This window comes from Balaenoptera musculus, chromosome 4, assembly GCF_009873245.2.
Source record: "Balaenoptera musculus isolate JJ_BM4_2016_0621 chromosome 4, mBalMus1.pri.v3, whole genome shotgun sequence".
In the NCBI taxonomy this organism is placed as follows: Eukaryota; Metazoa; Chordata; class Mammalia; order Artiodactyla; family Balaenopteridae; genus Balaenoptera; species Balaenoptera musculus.
Window position 1 is genome coordinate 56,743,509 of NC_045788.1, and position 17,891 is coordinate 56,761,399.

Consider the following 17,891-nt stretch of genomic DNA (forward strand, 5'->3'; position numbering starts at 1 on the left):
CCTATTTCCTCTTCATTTATTTGGTCTTGTAGGTTTTTACCTTGCTCCTTCATCTGTGACATATTTTTTTGCCATCTCATTGTTTTTTTTCCTTTTTTTTATGAGTGGGATTGTGTTCCTGTCTTACTGGTTGTTTGGCCTGAGGCTTCCAACACTGCAGTTCGTAGGCTGTTGCGTAGAGCTATGTCTTGGTGCTGAGATGAGGACCTCTGGGAGACCTCACTCCGATGACTATTCCCTGGGGTCTGAGGTTCTCTGTTAGTCCAGTGGTTCAGACTCAGAGCTCCCACTGCAGGAGCTTCGGCCTGACCACTGGCTTGTGCACCAAGATCCCACAAGCTACCTGGGGTGGTTTGCTTGGGGGTTCTTCCTATCTCCTCGGGCGTCGGGGTCCCCCACCAGCATCCAGCAGGCACCCTAGTTGTGGCGAGATGTGAGCTCTGCGTCTTTCCACACTGCCATCTTGACTCCGCCCCTCCCTGGTCCTGAACCTTTCTGAGGTTCTGTGGGAATTGGCTTGCTTATTATCTATAGACACTTAAAGTTAATATTCCTTACTTGACTTACCATTCTTTTTTCCCCTGTCTGAGCTATTTGTAAATTACAAAAAAAAAAAAAAAAAAATTAGCCCTTTGTCATATATGTTGCAAATATATCTTCCCAGTTTGCCAATGGTCTTACAATTTGGTTTACGGTACTTTTGCCAAAAAAAACTTTGACTTTTTAGTCATATTTCTCTATATTTTTCTGTATGACTTCTCGGTATTGTAGCATTAATATATAAATAAACCATAGTTTTCCTTTATATGAACAATAACCAATTATATAATGGAAAAGAAGACCCATTCACAAAATTAACAAAAAGATCACTTATCTGCAAACAGTTATCTGTTTTAACATTTACCTGTTAAGAAACCATAACAGAACTTACATAAAGAAATCTTTTAAAATTCTACTGAGAAGGCAAAAATTTCTTGGACAGGATACAGAAAGCACTAATCATAAAAGAAAATTAGATAAATAGAACTATCAAAGTTAACATTTTTTGCTTATCAAAAGACAACAGGAAGATGAGTAGACATGCCACAGAATGGAAAAAAATATTCTTAGTACTTGTAAGTGACAAAAAAACTTATTTCCTGAATATATAAAGAACCTGAAATCAACATTTAAAAAAATCAACTACTAAATAAAAATGGATAAAAGACACAAATAGACATTTCGCAGAAGATATACAAATGTCCAATAACACGTGAAAAGATTTTCAACATCATTAGTCATTAGTAAATGCAAATTAAAACAATAGTGTTTTAATTTGTGGAGGTATCACTACCTACCCAGTACAATAGCTAAAATTAAAAACTGATACCACTAAATAGTTATGAGGATGTAGGGCATCTGGAACTCTCTTTTATTGCTGGTGGGAATACAAAATGATCAACCACTTTGGAGAACTGGTAGACAGTTTCTTATAAAGTTAAACATAACGTTTACCTTATGTATCAGGAGTTTACTAAGACCAGGTTCGATGGTTTGCTAGGAGGACTCACAGGACTCAGCATGTAGTCATACTCATTGCTGTGATTTATTACAACAAAGGATACAAAGCTCAGTCAGCAAACAGAAAAGGTTCATTGGGAGAAATCCAGGGGAGACCAGGTGCAAGCTTCCAAGGGTCCTCTCCCAGTATAGTCATGCAAGGTACATTTAATTTCCCCAGCAAGGAGTTGTGACAACAAGTGAAATGTAGCCAATCAGGAAAGCTTGTTAGAGATTCAGTGCTGCGCAAGTATAGCTTTAGAGGCTGATCCCTCTGCCCAGCACATACCCAAATTCCAGAAGGAAAGCAGGCATTAGACGTAAAACATATTGTTTCCAATGAACAGTTCAGGTACAGTGAGCCACTCTTATCAGTTAGGGGGTGGGAATCCTCCCAGTATCCAACATCCAAATTCCCAGACACTAACCAAGGGCTAGCTTTGCAAGCAGAACTTTTTAAGCATAAGCAGTCAGTCTATACTCTGTAGAACCCAGCATTTCACTCCTAAGTATTCACCAAGAGAAATAAAAGTATATGTCCACTAAAACAAAAACAATAAAAACTGATGTAAGAATGTCCATAGCCAAAACTGGGAATACCTCCAACAACTGGAGACTGGATAAACAAGTTGTAGTATATTTTGGAATGCTACTTGGTGATTTAAAGGAACTGATTAGTGATACATTAACAACATGGATAAATCTCAAAAATAATGAAGGAAAAGAAGCCAAATACAAAAGAGTATATACTGTGTGATTTGATTTACATGAAGTCAAGAACCAGAAATACTAATCTATAATTACAGAAATCAAAATGTGATTGGGGCATAGAGAGAAGTTAATTGGAAAAGAGCATGGGGGGACATTCTGGAGTAATAGAAATGTTCTATATCTTGTGTGGTGGTTACATAGGTGTAAAAAGTTATTAAAAGTCATCAAACTTAATATTTACGATATAAGCAGTTCATCGTATGTTAATTATAATTCAATTTAAAAATAACTACTGAGGAACATTGAAAAATAGATGTGGAAATACATACTTGAATGGGAAGATTATTTTGTAAAAATGTCAGTTCTATCTCAGCATAAATCAGGTGTTCTTAATCAAAATATGACCAAGTTTTGCTTTGAGCTGTTTTTGAACTTAACAAAATGATTCTAAAGTTCATCTGGAATTGAAAGTCAAGTTTAATGAGACTGTGAGGGACTAGAGGGAAGGCATTTGGGTTGAATTTAAAGAATGATTGAAATGGCAATGAATAGGAATGGAGATTGAAGGAAGATCATGGACCCTATTTACAAATGCAAGGAAGACTGAAGAGAAAAGATTGATCCAATAGGATTAGAGTTTGGAGTGTGGGTGGGGAGGGGGAGAGTAAAGGCAGACCATTGTTGTAATGGTTCATGAGGTTTTTGAGTTTGAGCTATATTTTGTAGATACTAGAGATTCATCATATTATTTTAATGGAGTAACGGTATAATTAGATGTGTGTTTTAGGTAGCCACTTCTAGTGACACTGTGGATAATGAATTGGGAAGGGGAAAAATTAAATAGTGTATGCTTTCAGGGCTTTTTGCCTTAGTTTATACTGCCCACTTAACCTGCTGTGCCCTCTGTACCTGTCAGAAATCCTTTTCATTTCATCTTATAGAAAGCAATTGCTTAATGAATGCTTGTTGAATTATAAACAAGTCATTGTTCATGTGAGAACTCTTTAGGGCCTAATAGTGATAGAGAAGATGGCCAAAAAAAAAAAAAGATGAATTTGAGGGCAGTTTAGTGGGTGGAAGTGACATCATGCAAGAGGAGTTGAGAATTCCAAAGGTTCTAACCTTGAAGATTGAGAGAGTGGTGATGTCATGAAAAATCCCCACATTTGAGTAGTAAGCAGAGTAAGAGGTACCAACAAAAGAAGCAATTAAAGGAGGCCAGAAAAATATCACAGAAAGATTATTTTGACTTTTTATTGAGGAAACTTTGGGGAAAAACTTTAAATCATTTATAATATTAATAGTTCCTTACCTTTGTAATTTTAATTTTTTAATTTTGAAGGTATTTTAACATGAGACATAACATATGAACCTGAGAACTTTTTGACATTTACCATTGTAGAAATATCCACTTTTAGAATGTTCTCTATGTATACTGTATTGTAGTGACTTTGTAATAGATGCTCAAATAGCGAGAGAGAAGTAGAGAATGTGTGAGTGACACATGTGTGTATGTGTCTGTATTTTGTCCTGGGAAAATGACATCCTGACAGGACAGAAGAACAAAAGAACAGTATTGAAAATAGCTAGAGTAAAGGTTGTTTTTCTGTCACCACACAGCAGATATGGAGAGTGGTAAAAGCAGACAGATGGACAGCTGTGCTAGTTTTGGTGTGTTCTAATAGAGAAAAGAAACATTCTGTTCCTTTTATTCAGAAAATGAATTTCTAGGCTAAATTACTAGTTTCAGTAATAAGTTTCATATTCTGACCAAAGAAACATTTTTTTTTTACCCTGGGGATAATGACTCATGCTCTTCTCAGAGTTTTGCTTTTGTGGAAACTAAAGTGCAGTCATAAATACAGCACTGTTATTTGGATCTTAGTGTTAATGATACTATTGTGAGTAGACTAGTGATGGGTAAGAACACTAGTATTGTAAGGCCAATTGTAACAAAGGAACCAAGCACAGGCTTTAATTAGCTGATTCCTAGAGATGTAAAAGTCGATTAAAAATAAAAACTAATAAGCTAGTTATCATGATTTTGTTGATTATGCTATAAAAATAGAACATACTTTTATCTTTTTAAAAAAAAATACTTCATTGTTTTAAAGACTTTGTGACAGAAGGTAAATTTCTGACTTCCAGTAGTGACAGTGGAGATACTTTATTTTCTTCTGTGCATTTTTTTCTTATATCACTCAAAATTGGTATGAGAGTATCAAATTATAATCACATAGACCATAAAGTAACTATCAAATAATAGAGATTATTAGTATTGACTAGATAACTTAAAAGTTTATGTTCCAGTTTTAGTTTAATCTTAATCTTGCAATTTAAGAAATAGAGGTTTAAACGTGCTCTTTATGTGCCGTAATAGAAGCTCTCATGCTGAATTTTCACCACATCAGGATTCTCCAATGTGTCCATTCCTGTAATAACCATTATTGAGCACATACACAAAAGTCTCTGTTAATATCCTCCACAGTGTCTCTCTTCAACCTAGGAACTTTCCCGTATCTCTTCACTTTAATCTTTGCAATCATTCTCTTTCTTGAGATACTACTCCCTAGTGAAGGTTTAGAATTTTAGCTCTTTAAGTTCCCTTTTTCAAACTTTCTTATGGCTCCCTCTGTGCATTTATTTTAATTTCAGCAAAATTAACTAATGAATCATAATGTGTGAAGCAGTTGTTGGGATAATAATTTAATGACTTACGTTCAATAACCAGTTTTAAAGTTTTTGTCAGTTGATACATATTAAAGAAGCACTTTAACTTATTGAATTATAAGGTAATTTATTGTTTAACTTTATGCCTTAGGTGGTCAACTGATGACATATTAAGCAGCAATAGATAAAATGGAAATATTCTACTTACTGATCACTTATTTTGCTGTTTATACACAGTTACACCCATTTCAGTTTGTCATTCTCATTGCTCTCATGTTAAGGTATAGTAACCATGATTTCCCAGATACTTGGTACATTGTACTGTATCAAGTATACATGAATAGTAAGTGTTTGAAAACGCAAAGTGAAACCCATCTACTAATATTTCTCTTCCATCATTAAATGGATTCTAAAGTATCTTACCCATATTGTGTTGGCTAAAAAGTTGAGTTTTTAAAAAAATATCTATGCTTACATGACTCCACATTGTTGTTGTTATCATTCGTAGGACTGCTTCTCTTCACATCTTGACTAGGTGGTGCTTGTGCTGCAGTTAAGCTACCCTCTCTGTGATTGCGCTTCTGGGAGATCTGCATTCCTTTGCTTGCCAGACAGCTATCCTGTATTACTCCAAATTTTGCTTTAGTGAAGTAGCCCGTTTTACCAGATATCAAATACTGAAGTATGATAAATCACTATTAAATTTGGTCAATAATTGCTTGCAGGGGAGTTTTTCACCATTACTAGTATAATACTAAAGTATTCTGTTATTGCCAGAAAATGGAGCAGATGGCAAGGAGTTACATCAGAATATAATATTACTGTTTGGTCTTTATCATTGAAAAAGCAAAATTTTTAAATCAAGTTTCTACTGTATTTCATGTCTTTCATCCAGTGTTGTAGCATCCCTCTTGAACTGTATTGTTACCTGTAGATAGACTTGGGTGGCACTCATTGAACAAATAATACAGTATCTTACATTTATTAGAGTATAGTTTGAAGAAAATGGAACATTTTCAATTAACTCTCTATAGGTTTATTTGATTAAGTTCAGTAAAACTAGGGACTGCTTGTTTTGGCTAATAAATTTGGCATGTGAAATAAGCAGATTAAAAATAGACATTATATGATCATCTTAAGTGAAATTTAATGAAGTAAAATGTGAGTGCCCTATGCATTCTATGCTTTGTATCTATTCGTAGAATGCCAGTAATATATCAATAGATATGACATAAAAGAAAGAATACTTGAAGAGATTACTATAATGGCCTCTAAGAAGGGTAACCAGTTCAAGGGAAAGGGTGAGATTGTGGTATTGGGACAAAAGGATAATAGCAAGGGTAGATAAATAACTAGACAAAAATGTCAGGGACCTATGTATTGATATGATAACCAAGGTTGTGCAGTACATCTTCGGCCAGATTTCCCCAGTCTAATCTAAATTAAAAACTAAAATATATTTTCATGACACTGTAGTATACTGATGCCTAATTTTGTAATACAGCCATTGGGGACTATGCCTTAGGATGAATGAAACTAAAGGTAAGACCCTTCTAGTATTTTTAGTAAAAGTTCATTGGATAGTACCTGTTTCCACAGAAAATATACTAAAATTAGAATGACAGCAGACTAGCATGGTCCCTATGTAAGGCTGATACACACATTCAAGAAGTACTCCATATTTTTAAGTTAATGTTTTTATTTGACTCACCAGCAGGCTGTTTTCCTGCCATAAAGGAAATTGGTGGAGTCCAGTTGTACTTTCTCCTTAGCCTGTGAGTATTCCCAGAATCACCACCATGATCATTGCAGCACATTCCAGACCTTGTCATTCAATTTTGAAAATATTGTCCTTGCAGCAGCCAGTTACAGCAATGATATATAAATGTATGCTTTGTTCATTATTTGTGTGTGGTAGTATGTAATAGTAGTTACAGACACCATAGCTTAAGTTTAATGACACTGCATAAAACTCAGGAAGTAGAGAAATCCATTGGAAACTGTAGACCATAATGAAGCTTTATGATTGGCCCCTCATCCTCTCTCCTAGATAAGTTTGGCCTTGTGGCAGATAGTACAATCTATAAAATTTGGAATGTTAAGTTGGTCAAAAATGAAAATAATACCACCAAAGTAAAGAGACTTTCTATGAAATATATCTGGATGCAATTAGGTGAATATATTATGTCTGCTAGTACCCCTAGTCAAAGTTGCTAGCTCCAACTTTATTGGATCAAACTAGAGTGAAAATTTACTATTTTGGTATTTAGGTTGTTTTTTTCCTTTCTCTATGGATACTAACTACTTGTTCTGTACAAGGAAGATAGAGCAACTCATTCTACTGAGAAATCTGTAGCTGACACAAGTTTTACTTTGTTTATCATGATAGCATAAGACTTGTTATGCAGGACTCATCTTTTCCTCATTGTCAGGAAAGACCATAAGGTTAATCAGTGGGGTGCAGACAAGTTTCAATACATCTAGACACTAGAGAGGTACCACCAGAAGGAATAGTAATTGACTAGAAGTCCCAATAGTGACCAAATTGTCTTCATCCTATGACATAAGGAAGTAAGGTGGCTGTTCATTCTTGATAAAGAGAAGAAAAGACAAAGAACAGTGTGAAGCAAATGTTTTCCAAAAGTTCATCTGCCCTCACCCATAGTAGCAGGAGAACTTGAAAGGTGACTGTTGAGATATTCAAAGCCATGGAAAGGCTTATGAGGGCATTATGCTAAACCAGAAAGAAACAAAAATAAAAGAGGAAAAGCCGTTTGTAAACTTCAGGAAGAGAAGTTCTCATTCCTGATGACTTTCGGAAACATCTTGCCTTCAGCTTATTACAGGTCTTTAAAAGAATCAAGTCAAGTGAGCTAGAAAAACACATTGCTAGTGTTTACCTTTTTCTAGATGTTTTAATTTAATTAAGATGTTTACTCTAGATATTCTTAAACTCTTTAATGAATTTATCTAGATGGGCCCTGGATGATGTACTCTTTTGTCTCTTCAAAAGAGTACATCCAAGTCCCGGATAGGTGTTAGCTTCATTAGCGTAAGAAAGAGTGAAGTTATGTTTTGTGAAGCCCCCAGGCTTTTGGAAGAAAAAGAGGGGAGAATTAATTTTAATACTGACTTTAAGTTGGAAAGTAGATCCCGTTTATACTTTTTAAAATGAACCCATCGGGCTTCCCTGGTTGTGCAGTGGTTGAGAATCCGCCTGCCAATGCAGGGGACACGGGTTCGAGCCCTGGTCTGGGAGGATCCCACATGCCACGGAGCAGCTGGGCCCGTGAGCCACAGCTACTGAGCCTGCGCATCTGGAGCCTGTGCTCCGCAACAAGAGAGGCCGCGATAGTGAGAGGCCCGCGCACCGCGATGAAGAGTGGCCCCCACTTGCCACAACTAGAGAAAGCCCTCGCACAGAAACGAAGACCCAACACAGCCATAAATAATAAATAAATAAATTTAAAAAAAAAAACCCTAACTCAAAAAGATATATGCACCCCCATGTTCACTGCAGCATTATTTACAGTAATCAAGATATGGAAACAACCTAAGTATCTGTTGACAGATGAAAAGATAAGAAAATGTGAGATACATACACACACACACATACATACACACAATGGAATATTATTCAGCCATAAAAAAAGACTACCTTGGGGCTTCCCTGGTGGCGCAGTGGTTGAGAATCTGCCTGCCGATGCAGGGGACACGGGTTCGAGCCCTGGTCTGGGAGGATCCCACATGCCACGGAGCAACTGGGCCCGTGAGCCACAGCTACTGAGCCTGCGCATCTGGAGCCTGTGCTCCGCAACAAGAGAGGCCGCGATAGTGAGAGGCCCGCGCACCGCGATGAAGAGTGGCCCCCGCTTGCCACAACTAGAGAAAGCCTCGCACAGAATGAAGACCCAACACAGCCAAAAATAAATAAATCTAATTTAAAAAAGAAAAGATGACTACTATCTTTAAAAAAAAAAAAAATGAACCCATCAATCAAGAAAGGAACAGTGTGTAGTTAGCATCATCTATATAACTCCAAGTAATAAACAGACTTTATTTCTGAAATATATGGGACATGAGTCTCATTTGTAAAGGGGAGTTAGAAAGGACTGTGAGCCCTATTTTTTGGTTATCATCAGTATTAAGTTTGGTTATAAACTTTGACTTGTAAGAGATTAAGCTTTCAGGACCTTTTCTCTTCATCTTCCATGGGAGCTAAAATTTTTGCGTAGCAGGAAATTGGAGTAACATTTCAAGAACTGCTCCATATTTTGCATTTCTTTGTAGTAGGCCATGCTTCCTTACTGGGCTGTTCCCTTCATTGATCTCACATTGGTTAAATTTTCATGGAGGCAATCAGGTGCATAATTAGGCTTCTGTTTTCACTGTTGTGTTGAAGTATACTCTTGACCCTTAAATGTAAATACAGCTGCCAAACTTAAATATCATAGAGTTGTTTCTCTCTTTATATAAAAGATACTACTTTGTAACCATTTTTCAAGGAAAGTATCTTTTTTCTCATTAAAAAATTACCCTTTACATTATACCAAATTTCCTTTAAGTATTGCTTCTGTGAACTAAATAGTATCTTACTAAATGTACATTAGCTATGTTGTTGGTTTTTAGCCCAAAAAGATCATCGATCATCACTGCTTATTTCCAGTCAATCCAGATATGATTAAAAGGCATTTATTTTAACATGAAGAGAAAGTTGGTAGTATGGTCTATTTCATTCCCCTTTACTTCTTGCTTTTCCTCACTGGTCGTTATTTTTTTTTTCAGTCCAAAGAGCCAAAAATACTTGTTACCATGACTTTGCATTTTTATTTCTATTATTCATTGCAATTTTCCCCCTTTTTCTTTAGATGAGAAAAACCAATAGAATCTCATGTGTAAACTTAAAGAAGTAGATTTTACAAATTATGTATAGCATAATTCTAAAATAAGAATTTTTGTATTTCCATCTGCTTTTGTCTTATGTCTCTTGTGTTTTATCATTATTGAAATATGTTAGATGACCATTTGATGCTTATGCTCTGCTGAGAATGTACGGACTGAGTTAGACACAGGCCTCATCCTTTAGGAATTTCATGTTTCAGTAAGAATACAGAGACAAATACAAAGATGAGGACAGAGACATCTGTACAGATATCAAATATGTCAATAAGATATTCTGCATCAGAAATATTTTTTTAAATCATTTTTTAAAATATCTTTCATCTCCTTACAATAGGCCTGAAACAATAAAGTTCTGTCCCTTTCTGAACACGTGGATCTAGATAGCATTGATCCAATAGATAAGAGAGAGGGAACCTTTATTGAATTTTTATGCTCCAAGCACTATACTAAGGGTTTTTTTTACATGTATTATCTCATTTAATTCTTATACCATCACTATGAGGTAGTAACTTTTTTTTTCCACTTTGTGCAAATAAGGAAACTGCCTGGAAATTTCCTCTCCTGGGGAAGTCTTAATAATTGCAGAGTTCTTCATAGAGTCAGCAGAGATGAGGGTGATGGAGCGAGCAGTGATGTGAAACCAAAGCAAAACCCTCAGGTTAGAACCATTTCTGCTCTGCCATTAAAATAAGGACTGTTTTTCATATATGCTACTAAATACTGAATAATACTGTAATTGAAAAAACGTAGAGGTGTTCTAAAACGTTTTCAGGTTCCTTGGTATTCATTTGTACAGGTGTTAAGATGTTAAAGCTTAAGTCACTGGTTAGATTCTCTTTATGGAATGGTTAGCTTTGTTCGTTTCTTTGGGCAGAAAGAGGCACCCTTAACCGTGTCCACCTGTGTTACCAATGCTTGCTATTAGTCACAAGGTGGCCTGGTTAAAAAAAGAGGAATCGAAGAAATTGGAATTTACTACACTTTTCTACAAATAGAAAAACAAGGCAACTATTAATGTATTTTTTATTTGAAGTATTAGTCATTCTTTAGTTCTGTATTTGAAATCATAATTTACCAAATACTGCCATCTTGATCTGAAAAAGTAAATGGGAATTCTAGAGTTACCTGATTTACAGTTACTTCTGACTGCCTGCCTGCCTGATTTATATGAAGCTGTGATAATCTGTCTTGACTCCCTCACAAAGATGAGAAAATATTTTCTGGAAACTATGTCAGTGTGGAATCATTTGTCCTGTTAAATTGTGTGATACTATGAAATATCTCTTATTGTATTTTCCACATTAACTATATTTACTCATAATCCTGTCCTTCCAATTTTCACCTCTATTAATATTTAGGCCCCTTTGAGCTTAAATTTAAGAAATTTTAATTTTATCCTATCACACAGTAAATTTGATTTTTATAAGTTCAAATTGGGAAAATTAGTGACTATATTTTGAGATTTGGTATGTTTTCTTTATGTATCTATATAAAATATGAAAGTTAAATTTATAATTTAATAATCTAAGATCAAATATTTATTCATCTATATTTCACCTTATTAATGACTTATGTTTGTTTACCACATTTTTTTTTAGTTTTTATTAATTCATTTATTTGGCTGCGGCGGGTCTTAGTTGCGGCACGTGGGCTCTTCGTTTCGGCGCTCAGGCTTCTCTTCTGGTTGTGGCACGCAGGCTCTAGAGTGCATGGGCTCAGTAGTTGCAGCGCGGACTTAGTTGCCCCGTGGCATGTGGGATCTTAGTTCCCCAACCAGGGATCGAACCCGTGTCCCCTGCATTGGAAGGTGGATTCTTAACTGTTGGACTACTAGGGAAGTCCCTGTTTACCACATTTGATTCTGCTGCACATTTGTTCACATTTATTGATAATCAAAAATCTGTCAGTAGAGGGACTTCCCTGGTGGTGCAGTGGTTAAGAATACGCCTGCCAATGCAGGGGACATGAGTTTGAGCCCTGGTCCGGGAAGATCCCACATGCCGCGGAGCAACTAAGCCCATGCGCCACAACTACTGAGCCTGAACTCTAAAGCCCGCGAGCCACAACTGCTGAGCCTGAGTGCCACAACTGCTGAGCCCAAGAGCCACAATTACTGAGGCTGTGTCCCACAACTACTGAAGCCCGCATGCCTAAAGCCCATGCTCCGCCACAAGAGAAGCCCATGCACCGCAACAAAGAGTACCCCCGCTCTTTGCAACTAGAGGAAGCCCACGTGCAGCAACAAAGACCCAACACAGCCAAAAATAAATAAATAAATAAATTTAAAAAAAAAAAATCAGTATGAACATTGCTGACCTAGACCTTAATTGTCATTATTTTAAAAATCCATTAGCAAGACCCTTCCTAAGCCCATCTATGGACCTCATGTTAGGGAACGCTTATATTATATAATGCATTAAATCTCTGAAATGTATTTTCATAACACCTTTTTTATAGCACTACAAATTTAATAGTGAAAATGAATTGCATCACCTTCTAAAGGAATTTAAATTTTCTATATATGGGTCATGAGAACTTGATTTTCCAACCCAAAGTTGTTAAGGTCTGTCTGAATCACTAAAAGAATGAGTTAAATCTGTTTTCTCATGATATGCTTGTAAAGGTTAGTGAAGGACAGCACTTTGAAAGAAATGGATAATACGCATCCTTCCAGAGCTCGTGTATATTACAGCTGTCTGTTTGGATTCACTCCAACAACAGCTCAGTGACTCTTAGAGGAAGAGAATTTTAGAGGCCCTAACTGGGGCTCAGAATAATTGTACTGAAAGACACTTGCTTCCCATACATAACCACTGCAGTGAAATTTGTTTAAAATGGTTTCTTATCCCTTAAATCCAATAGGTCTCTCAGTGCTTTTGATTTTCCTTTACAAGGTATCTTTGTCTATCTCTTTTCTTGCTTATTACTGTTGCTACCACTCTTTTGTTCAGGGCCTTGTTACATTTTCCCTGGGATAATTTCAACAAATTAGTTTTCCTACTTACTCATTTATGCTGTAGGATTATAGTGACCCAAATAAAGACCCTATCCTGGAAAAGTTCACAGTCTATCAGGAAGTCAAACATGGATGTAGATAATATAATAATAACGTATTAAGGTACAATTATAGAAATACATATAAGAGGCGGGGTAACATTAAGAAAGGAAGTAATTAATAACTCTGGAAATAAATATTAAAGAGATTAATCAGAATTATTGAGATTTAAATCATGTTATTTCTGTAGTAAGTGTAGAGGCAAGTTTTTGTTCTCTTGTTCTAAATAAACTAAAGATTCATTTGTAATTTTTTAAAAAAACAGAAGTTTATTTTCTAGTTAATGAGCAAATAGATGCAGCTGAGATGCAATGGTGGCAACTGAGTTAGCCACAAAACTACTTTAATGTTTTCCTGTTGACCTATCTGAGAATGAGGGTAGAAAATATCTTGTCAACATATGTCTAAATATATATACATTTGTAAATGTGTCAGTGAAATCAGATAACATTTGTTAAACGTATCAGTTAAATAAAAAAATGGTGTTTGTAAAACCTTTGGTCATTCAACAAACATTTATGCAGCTTCTATGTTTGTGGGACATATATCTAGAAAATACAAGGTGCTTATTTTAGCAAATTGTGGCTGTTTGGGGTGATTAAGCTGCAATCGAGTCAGTATAGATATCCCCTAAATTTGCAAGTGTACACTTAAAAATAGCTTTCTTATTTTTAATGACTTTCTGATGCAGATGTAATATTGATATTTTAGAAACAAATAACTATTTTAAACATAATATACTTCTGAAATTAAAATCTGAATTAAAAATATATAAGATATGCTTTATGTACATTTTAAAGTAATCAAGTTAGAAAAAGACTCTGCTGTCTTAGCCTGTGTTTATAGAGACTCATAATCCACAGTCAACTAATAGTTTTCTGTACTCTGCCTTGGTGATATTGACTCTAGAGTATTGTACTAGATTTTGGTTGCTGCATTTTGAGATGAATATTATTAGCAAAAGAACACATCCAGTGATGGCAAAGAAGATGACAACAAACTATCTCACCTGAATTATGGTTAAAGGAATTGGGGTTAAAAAAACCTAGGGAAAATTCTAATCTCTGTCAATGTGTGAAGAGATAGAGAAGGCAGAACTGTTGGAATAAAGAAGTTTAGGAATAACAACCTTTAGGAATAACTTTAGAAGTGCTTCACAAAAACTTCTACATCAGATAGTGAACTCCTAACACTGAAAATATTTAAGTGACTTATGAGGTACTTGAGCATTTCAAGATTTTAACTTCACTGGCTTAAAATTAATGTCTTTGTTTTTGTTTTCAGAGTACTTAGATTGAAAGTATAGGGTTGTGGTTGAAAAGGCAGGGTTGGGATGACTTATTAGCCAGTGTGCATTTAGAAAATTCTCCAGTTGCTATCAAGTAATTCTGATACCTTTTCAGAGGTAGCAAACTTTTTCTGTAAAAAGCCAGATAGTAAATATTTTAGGTTTTGCAGGCCACATGGTCTCTGTAGCACCTGCTCAACTCTACTGTTGTAGTGCAAAAGCATCGTTGACAATATGTAAACACGGTTTATTGGCTGTGTTCCAATTAAACTTTATTTACAAAAGCAGGTGGTGAGTTGGATTTGGCCTGTGGGCCATAGTTTGACAACCCTTGCCTTAAATGATGAAATCGGGAAATAATATTCTAATATAAATGGAGAAAGGCTTTCAATTTAGGAGTTAAAAACAAATTGTCAAAATGTCATTGTCTTTTTGGGCTGAAAGAGTGCACACTAAGTGTTCAAAATACTGAATTGCCCATTGAAGTAAGAAACCTTTCACTATAAAAGTCAAGTGACAGTGGAGAGTCTGAGACTATTTTCTACTGTTCATTTCTGCTGCATATTTTGTCCTTAAAGGTGCGTTTACTCCTGCTGAGCAATATCATCCATCCCGCATGGACTGCTAATGCAGACAGACCCAACTCCTACCAAGACATAAATGCAGGTTCAGGCCTTCTAAGAACAAAAAAGACTTTCAGTGCCTCCTGCCTAAGCACAGTAATTTTTAACAGTAATTTTAATACCAGAACAAGGAAGTAAACAGAAGTCTCTGATCAGCAAGGTATCTGTTACATGTTTTGTTCTAACCTCATAAAGCAGAGGTTCTCATATCATTTGGTCTGTTGGCCTTTAGCTAATAGGCTGTTAGAAAATGATGGTCAAATGTGCATGCTGAATAGAAATGAATAACAGAAGAACAGGAGGCTACTCTCATAAGGCAGTCTGGCCACAGCTGAGAAGTGACCATTGACTGCTAGAAAACCACGGGGTGAGAGCGTTTTTAAATCACAGTCTCCAACCTGGGGTCATTGGTTTTAGGGTCAGAAATACCCTCAGACTCCTCAGTAATACTGAAAAGCTTTGCTATCTTGTGTTTTAGTATAGCACAGCAATTCATTTTATAATAAGGACTGTAATTCATCAAGAAAAGGGTAAGTTGTGAAATATATTTATATATACTCTTTTAGGAAAACAGAACTGCCCCAGTTGAAATAACTTATTAGATATATTTAAAAATTAGGATAAGCAAAACCAATTTATTCCTAACAGTTCTGAATAATTGTGATTTGTCAGTATGTGACTATTTAGTCCTGGCATTCTGAACTCAAAAGCCCAATAGAGTAGTTCCTTGACTCTTAAAGTGTTTTCTTTTTAGCAAATACATTTTTGTCACCTCAGACCTCCAAATTGCATAGATTCATATTTTAAATATTAATCTTAGAGTGATTTATCCCCCTCTACTGCTTTTCAAATAAGTTTTTCTTTGTAAATAGGTTATGCCCTTAAGTTTGGATAATTCCACCTTCTTTATCAACATTTAATTTTTTCTATAGTGTAAAGGCCGTTTATTTAAAACGTTATATACTCTGATTTCTTAACTTTAGGGATTTTCCTCCAAATTTGGGAAATTGAGAAGATTAAGTTTTTACACCTTGGTTTAATGTTAATTTGATTATATCCTATACTTAAAAACACATTTTTTAAGAAATCTGAATTTAAAAATCATGAAAAATATGTCATGTCATTCTCATGTTCAAAATACTTCAGAGACTCCCTTTTACTTAGAGTGTACCACATAAAATTCAGACTCCTTAAAAGGGAGTCTGCCCACCTTTCTGGCCCCTGCCTGCCTCTCACCCCTCCTTCTTTATCACGTATCCTACCTATTCATGCACTTCAAGTAATAAAAACAACCTGTATTGCTGGTAAAAGGTGCATTCTTTCATGGTCTGTGACTTTGCACACATACTTTTGTGGCAGTCTAAAACACCCTTCTCATCTAGCTCTCCCATGTCCAAGCCACCTCTTCTCTGCAAAATCCCTACTAATCTGTAATACTCAGACTTTACCTCTGTGATGCCTCCCCTAGCCTCCTCAGGCAGTTGGAGATTTCCTGTGACTTTTCCAAAGTTCATATTCTGTCTTATAACAATTTTCCATTGTTAAAGTTGTTCCTGTGTCTTGTCTTTCCCCAGTAAACTCAACAACCAAAGAGAAAGCATCTATTTACCATTGTTTTCATACTGTTTAACCTAGAACCTGGCACAAGCATTTCTCCAAAAAGGAGGATTCCTCACACCTAAGCCATAAATAGCTGTACCAATTAAATAGGGATACTAGGGGTTTGGGGAACTAGAAGCAGCTGCAAAAGTACCAGCATCTGAGCCACATTCTAAACTCATTTGTGAGCCTTGCAATACCAGTGCTACCTTCAAGTTTCAGCACTTGACACTGGCGCTGCTTTATGAAGCTGAAGCTCCTTATTTACTTGCCTCCCTCTGTAAAAGAACCCAAGCCCCTTTTTCCCATCCCTAACTGATGCCAGTCCTGAATAATTCATAATAGCTTGAAAAGATAATATGGGTATACTTAACAGGTTTATTAATAATATTTAACATTTTTGAGTGCTTACAGTGTGCCAGTCTCTTTGCTTACATGTTTTTCATATATTACCTCATCTAATACCACAGTCTGATGAAGTATATGCCATTATCCCAACTTAACAAATTGGGGCAGGGGGCGGCAGGGGTGGGGAGTGATATAAGGTGCTGTGAGATGAATTAAACTGCTCAAGGCCATACAACTGTTAACTAAGGCAGACAGAATGTGAATCCAATATAACTTCAGAGCCCATTCTCTTATTTACCACCAGTGAATATTCCTGCCATAATGTACACTTTGAAATCATCTAGACCTGGATTCAAAATCCATATCTAACATTTACTGGTGGCAAATTACTTCTCTGACCTTCGGTTTTCTCATATGTAAAATGGTTATTACCTACACCAAAAGGGTTATTGCCTGCATAAGTGCAAGATATATACTAAATACTAAGTGTTAACTCCATTTGCCTCTTCTACACTTCTGTTCTTGTGAGCTCTGAGGGAATGGTTTGAACAGAATAAGGCCTGGCAGAAGAAGACAAATAGTTAGCTTCCTCTTTCTTCTGTATAGTACCACCAGAGTGTCGACCAGTGCCTGCCTTCCAGGATCGCCAAGTGTCTTATAGCTGTGATTGAATTTATTCTCTTAATGAGAAGGGCATGTCTTGAGTATTTACTAGTTGTTAATTGCCCATAAATATACTATAGTAGAATAAGGATTAGAATCAGTGATCTCCTGTTGTACTAGACTTCTCTTTTGCTAATTCTTAGGAAACATATGGGACTCTGGGGGTTGTTATTTATTATATATAAAATAGTTGCCTACATGATTCCGTAACATAGATCAGTTAGTGCCATTCAACAAAGAAAACTATAAACACAGCTGCTGTTTTAGTGTGGTTTGTGGTTTGGTTTTGCTTTTGTTTGAACTTTTTTGTGCAAGCAGATCATCATTTAAAAGTAGTCATTTGGCATTTTCCCTTGCATTCTTCAAATTTTTTTGTATGTTTTTAAAAAGCTTAGCTTAAGTCACTTTATAATTATGCACTCAGATTGATCCATCTGGTCTTTTTGCTAGCCAATGAATTTTCTTTTAAAAATATAGAAAATAGGATAATTAT

General features: G+C 35.8%; 1 protein-coding gene and 1 pseudogene across 1 annotated transcript in view; both read left to right on the forward strand.

Moving 5' to 3' along the window:
• PIK3CA (phosphatidylinositol-4,5-bisphosphate 3-kinase catalytic subunit alpha) overlaps window positions 1-17,891 on the forward strand; it is a 106,846-nt gene that overhangs the window by 52,941 nt on the left and 36,014 nt on the right. The window contains 1 exon segment of the mRNA XM_036850934.1: window positions 10,360-10,480. The gene's annotated coding sequence lies outside the window, so the exon portion shown is untranslated.
• Window positions 6,511-6,606, forward strand: LOC118895033 (annotated as a pseudogene).